The sequence below is a fragment of the Tachyglossus aculeatus genome, unplaced genomic scaffold (genome assembly GCF_015852505.1).
Source record: "Tachyglossus aculeatus isolate mTacAcu1 unplaced genomic scaffold, mTacAcu1.pri scaffold_124_arrow_ctg1, whole genome shotgun sequence".
NCBI classification, from domain to species: domain Eukaryota; kingdom Metazoa; phylum Chordata; class Mammalia; order Monotremata; family Tachyglossidae; genus Tachyglossus; species Tachyglossus aculeatus.
In genome coordinates, this window is record NW_024044853.1 from 254,291 (window position 1) to 261,172 (window position 6,882).

Consider the following 6,882-nt stretch of genomic DNA (forward strand, 5'->3'; position numbering starts at 1 on the left):
CTTCTTGGACGTAACATCCAAGAGGCCTTCCCCAATTAAGCCCTTTTTTTCCTGGCTCCCTCTCTCTTCTTCCTCGTCTAGGCACTTGAATCTGTGACCTTTGGGCAATTTTATATTCGCTCCACCCTCAACCCCACAATACCTTGTACATATTTTTAAACTATATATTATGAATTATTTATTTGTAATAACATCTGAATCCCCCTCTGGACTGTAAACGTGTTATGGACAGGGAAAGTAGCCACTAATTCTGCTGTACTGTAATCTCCCAAGGGCTTAATACAGTGCTCTGCATATAGTAAATACTTAATAAATACCACTGACCGGTTTACTGATCCCAGAGTTTAAACTTTCTCTGTCCTAGTGCGCTTCTCAAGAGTCCTGCTCAAGGGACTATGTGTTTACCTGGGCTTTGGGGAAGTGAATATATTAGTCTATTAGGGAGAGAGGTATGAGAAGTCGCCTGCCACGACCCATCTATTCCCACATCTTCTCTGCTACTACCACCAGTCCCCATAGGAGTGTTCGAAAGTTTCAGAGGGTGCAGACTAGTTGGGGTGAGAACAGGGTCTGAAGGTGGAGCCAGACAGGGTAGGAACACTGTGATAACGATGGATCAATAGGAGAAGCAGCGTGGCTTAGTGGAAAGAGCACGGGTTTGGGAGTCAAAGGATTTGGAATCTAGTCTCGGCTCTGCCACTTGTCTGCCATGTGTCCGTGGGCAAGCCGATTAACTTCTCGGTGCCTCAGTTACCTCATCTGTAAAATGGGGATTGAACCTGTGAGCCCCACATGGGACAGCCTGATTACCTGGTATCTAGTCCAGTGCTTAGAACAGTGCGTGGCACAGAGTAAGCCCTTAACAAATATCATAACAATGATAATAATAGCAATGGTTCCTGACTAGGAGATCTCCACCAAGGGCCCACTAGGACTGAAAGATGGGTGGTCCGATTCAACCTGCCCAACCTGTTTGTGACCATGTTGCAGGAGCCCAGGATTCTGGGCATCTTATTTACGTGTGAATCATTGGTTCAACGTGGTGAGGGCCAAGCCTACCTGTGATTACGTCCTCCCTGGTGCACCTCCATCTGTCCTAGGATGCATGTGGAAACCCCAGCAGTCGGCGTGGGTACTTGGTTTGAGGACAGTATGTAGAGAAAATGAAATTGAATGAAGAACTGGCTCTCCTGACAGTAGGGCTCCCTCTGGAGGACTGCACAGGCAGCAGCCGAGAGGGCCGAGGCAGCCGTTTCAGGGAATGGAAACTCGTCTGCACTCCGTTACTGACCAGAATGGTAACAGTTTTACAGCGTGGTTGTCAATCTGGACCCTGCAATATCCTGAAAGCCAAGAGCGGCCTGCTGACTATCTCTGTACCTGGAAAATGCTGTTTGAATTGGGTGGAAAATCCACTGTCCCTGAAAGACTTAATGAACCATTGGAGGACTGGGAAAGTCAGTTGAGGGTGGCAGTACCCACAGTTACTGTTGGCCTGGCTGAAGTTAAAGGTTTAGGGTGTGCTAGGCAAAAGTCTTTGGGGGAAAATAATTAAAGTTGAGCAGGAAGAATGAGGTGGGGAAGCTGATGGTAGCAGGAAGAGAGGATTACCTTCAGGGTAAAATAGATTGGGAAGCAAAAACAGGGAAGGTGATGAATCAGTCAATCAAACAAACAATCTGTGTACGGAGCATTGTACTAAGATTTCGGGAAACTACAATAACAATAGAGTTGGTAGATTTGATCCCTACCCATAAGGAGGAGGTTACAGTCTACAACAGGAGACAGATATTCAAATGAAATACAGATAGGAGAGATAGTTAAGTATCAAGATATTTACATAAGTTCCATGGGGCTGGAATGAGTATCAAAGAGCTTAAAGGGTACACAGAAAAGTGCATAGTTGATGGAGAAGGGGGGAGATAAGCAATAAAAAGGCTTAGTCAGGGAAGGCCTCTTGGAAGAGATGTGATTTTAGGAGGATTTTCAAAGTGGGGAGAGTTGTGGACAGTGGCATATGAATAATAACAATAATAATTATGGCATTTGTTAAGTGCTTACTATGTGCCAGGTATTGCACTTAGTGCCGGGGTGGATACAAGCAAATCGGGTTGGACACAGTCCCCGTTCCATGAGGGGCTCAGTCTCAATTCCCATGTTACAGATGAGGTAACTGAAGCACGGAGAAGTTAAGTGTCTTGCTCAGGTCATACAGCAGACAAGTGGGAGAGTCAGGATTCGAACCCATAACCTTCTGATTCCCAGATCTGTGCTCTATCCAGTACACCATGCTGAGTTCCAGGCCCAAGAGAGGATGTGGGCAAGGGGTTGGCAACAGGATAGATGAGCTCGCAGGACATAGAATAGACTGGCAGTAGAGGAGCTGAGTGTGCATACTGGGTTGTAGTAGAAGATTAGACAGGTGAAATATAAGGGATAGAGCTTATAGAGAAGCAGTGTGGCTTAGTGGAAAGAGCACGGGCTTAGGAGTCAGAGGTCTTGAGTTCTAATCCCGGCTCTGTCACATAATAATAATAATATTAATAATAATAATAATAGTATTTATTAAGTGCTTACTATGTGCTAAGCACTGTTCTAAGCGCTGTTGAGGTTACAAGGTGATCAGGTTGCCTCACAGGGGGCTCACAGTCTTAATCCCCATTTTACAGATGAGAAAACTGAGGCAAAGAGAAGTGAAGTGATTTGCCCAAAGTCACACAGCTGACAAGTGGCGGGGCCGGGATTTGAAACCATGAACCCTGACCCCAAAGCCCGTGATCTTTCCACTGAGCCATGCTGCTTCTGCTTCACTTGTGAGCTGTGTGACTTTGGGAAAGTCACTTAACTTCTCTGGGCCTCAGTTACTTCATCTGTTAAACGGGGATTAAGACTGTGACCCCCAGGTGGGACAACCTGATTACCTTGTATCAGTACCCAATGGTTAGAACAGTGCTTGGCATAGAGTAAGTGCTTAACAAATACCAAGATCATTATTATTGAGTGCCTTCAAGCCTGTTTTAGGGAATTTTTATTCGATGTAGAAGTAGGTAGACAATCATTGGAGATTTTTGAGTAGTGAGGAGATGTAGACGGACCATGTTTTCAGAAACAATGATTCCGGCAGCAGAATGACGTATAGACCGGAGAAGAAGAGATAGGAGGCAGAGAGATCAGCGAGTTGGCTGATTCAGTACTCAAGGCAGAGAAACAAAATGGTCTAGTCGATAGGGCAAGGGCCTGGGAGTCAGAAGGACCTGAGTTATAATCCCAGCCTTGCCATTTGTCTGCTTTGTGACCTTGGGCAAATCATTTAACTTCTTTGGGCCTCAGTTACCTCTACCATAAAATGGGAATAAAGACTGTAAACTCCATATGGGGCAGGAACTGTGCCAATCCGATTTGCTTGTATCACCCCCAGCACTTAGTACAGTGCGTAGCTCATAAGTGCTTAAGAAATATTATTATTATGAATAATAAATACTTTTTTTAAAAAAGTTCTCTCCCTCCCTCAAAGCCCTACTGAGAGCTCACCTCTTCCAGGAGGCCTTCCCAGACTGAGTCTCCCTTTTCCTCTGCTCCTCCCCATTGCCCCTGCTCCATCCCTCTGCTCTAACCCCACCCCCGCCTCACAGCACTTGTGTATAATTGTACATATTCATCATTCTATTTATTTTAACAATGATGTGTATATATCTATAATTCTGTTTATCTATTTTGATGCTATTAGTGCCTGTCCACTTGTTTTGTTTTGTTTTCTGTATACCCCTTCTGGCCTGTGAGCCCGTTGTTGGGTAGGGATTGCTTCCACCTGTTGCTAAATTGTACCTTCCAAGCGCTTAGTACAGTGCTTTGCACACAGTAAGCACTCAATGAATGCAGTTGAATGAATGAATGAATGAATGAATAAAAAAAGTGTTTCGATCAGAATGGTAGCTGTTTCGATGGAGATGGGTGATCAATCAAGCCGTCAATGGTATTCATTGAGGTTTAACTGTGTGCAAAGCACTGTAGTAAGCACTTTTTTAGTTGGTTGATGCCCCGCCTACGAGAATCATACAAAAGAGACAGATATGAAAGTAGAAATGTAATGCTACATAATAAAATTAAGTATTTAAACACTTGCATATGATTAGATGTTCTAGTGAAAAGATCAGGGGCCTGGAAGTCAGAGGATGTGGGTTCTATTCCTGGCTCCGCCACATGTCTTCTTTGTGACCTTGGGTAAATCACTTCATTTCTTTATACCTCAGTTACCTTATCTGTAAAATGGGGTTTAAGACTGTGAGCCCCATGTGGAACAGGTACTGTGTCCGAACCGATTATCTGGCATCTACTTCAGTGCTTAGAACTGTGCTTGCACATAGTAAGCACTTAACAAGTAACACAGTTATAAAAGAATCTTTGTGTGCACTTCACAATATACTGGATTTCTGCCCAACTATTTGTTCATTTCACTTTGAGCCTCAGGGACCGTCTCTATATGTTACCGACTTGTACTTCCCAAGCGCTTAATACAGTTTTCTGCCCACAGTAAGCGCTCAATAAATATGGCTGAATGAATGAATGAATTCATGAATGAATGGCAGGAATGAAAGCATGAATTATTCTTTGCAACCACTTGTCTTATGCTCAATTGCTTTAATTCATTCATTCAAGCATATTTATTGAGTGCTTACCGTGTGCAAAGCACTATACTAAGCGCTTGGGAAGTACAAGTTGGCAACCTACACAGACGGTCCCTACCCATCACTGTGCTCACAGTCTAGAAGGGGGAGACAGACAACAAAACAAAACATATTAACAAAATAAAATAAATAGAAGAGTAAATATGTACAAGTAAATTAGAGTAGAGGAAGGAGGGGGTTCAGTGTGGGAAAGCCTCCTGGAAGAGGTGAGCTCTCAGTAGGGCTTTGATGGGTGGAAGAGAGCTAGCTTGGTGGATGTGCAGAGGGAGGACATTCGAGGCCAGGGGGAGGACGTTGGCCGGGGGTTGATGGCGGGACAGGTGAGAACAAGGCACAGTGAGGAGATTAGCGGCAGAGGAGAGGAGGGTGTGGGCTGGGCTGGAGAAGGAGAGAAGGGAGGTGAGGTAGGAGGGGGCGAGGTGATGGAGAGCCTTGAAGCCGAGAGTGAGGAGTTTGTGCCTGATGCGTAGGTTGATTGGTGGCCACTGGAGATTAGTGCTGAGGGTTTTATGCCATGAATTCATAGGGAATTGGTTCCAGCAGTTCTGGCGATTTGCCGTTGGTTCGCACAAAGTGGGCCTCTGTAGGTGGAGCGGGCTGACATTTTAGTTTAACCCAGATGCCCTTCTCTTTGAGTTCCTTTTTCTTCTGATCATTCTCCTTTACACGCTTAAGAAAGCTGTCTAGTTTCTTGGAATGCTTAATATGCTCCACTCGAACATTAATTCTCTTGGCAAAAATCTTGCCCTTGACCTGTTTGTTTACAATAATCCCGACAGCGTGTTGGGTAACGTTATATACCCTTCCAGTCTTGCCATGGTAACACTTATGGGGCATACCTTGTTGCACTGTCCTTATGCCCTTAATATCTACAATATCACCTTTCTTTTAGATTCGCATGTAAGTAGCCAATGGGACAATACCATGCTTGTGAAAGGGCCGAGAGAGCATGTAACGGGTCCCCCTCCTCTTTCGCTTTGTGTTCGTCATTTTGGCAAATTATTGCAAGATGGCGGCTCCGGCCCTGAACAATTCAGGCAGGATTTTGTTCCTTAAGCCTCAGGACATATTGTTCTCAATGGCAGTCTCCACCATCGCAAAGCTATGTTCCTCTAGATGGTAACCTCATTGTGGGCAGAGAATGTCCCTAGCAACTCTGTTATATTCTCCCATGTGGTTTGTGGAAGGTATATTGTGCTCTCTCCACTAAGTGCTCAATAATATGATTGATGAACATTCAATATTTGTTATTCCCATGGATAAGGATTAGTGAAGTACTGGTCAAATCCTGAGAAGGTGTCCCCGTTCCCCATGCACCAGCCCACAACAGCTCACTCCCATCCGACTGATCCCTATCCCTTACGCCATTCCCTCCCACCTCAACCTTCCCCAACAGCCTCAGCCAAGTGCAGTCTGTGGAATCCCCACTTCATTCAGAGAAAGCTTTCCTTTATCCTTGACCTGTTTCTGACTCAATCACTGCTCCTCCTTGCCATTACTGAAACCGGGCTCTCCCTAGAAGACATTGCCCCCTGCCACTCTCTCTAGAGGGGGCTTCATCTTCTACCACTCGTCTAGACTCACTAGGTTATGGAGAGGTGTTGGCTTCCTTCTTTCTCCCCCTTGTTGCTTTTGTACCATCCCACCTCCCCTGTCGCGATCATTTCCTTCCTTTGAAGCCCATATCATTTGCCTCTAGCACTAATTCTAATTACTAGTCACAATCATCTACAACCCCCAGGCCCCTCTTTCACCTTTTTGAACCATTTTGATCCCTTTCTCACATTATGTCTCTATTCATGTGGTGACCTCAATATCCACTGGCATCTTCTCGACAACCCTTCCACTGCCCACTTCCTCTTTCTCGTCCATTCAACTGACCTTCTGCTCCACCCCTCCTCATCCATTCATCACCTTGCCTGGACACATGCCTGGACACGTCTCTAGTCACTGAATAATCTCTACCCTCATCAACTCTGAAATTCTTCTGACCACAACCTCCTCATCTGTCTTCTCAGTCTCTTTCACAGACTCCTCCTCTGCTCTCCCGCTGCAACTCTGGGAGTCTCTCAAGGCTCATTTGTGGTTCCCTTCCAGTCTCCATCTACACCTACTCCTTTGGAGAGCTCATCTATCACTCCTTCTCTGCAGTGTCTCATTTTCTATCGCCTTCACGGCATCTCTACCTGGATATCCG

The 6,882-nt window shown here is 45.3% G+C and overlaps 1 pseudogene; it reads right to left on the bottom strand.

The window, feature by feature from the left end:
- Positions 1–5,192: 5,192 nt before the first annotated feature.
- On the bottom strand, positions 5,193–5,696 carry LOC119922804 (annotated as a pseudogene).
- Positions 5,697–6,882: the final 1,186 nt, after the last annotated feature.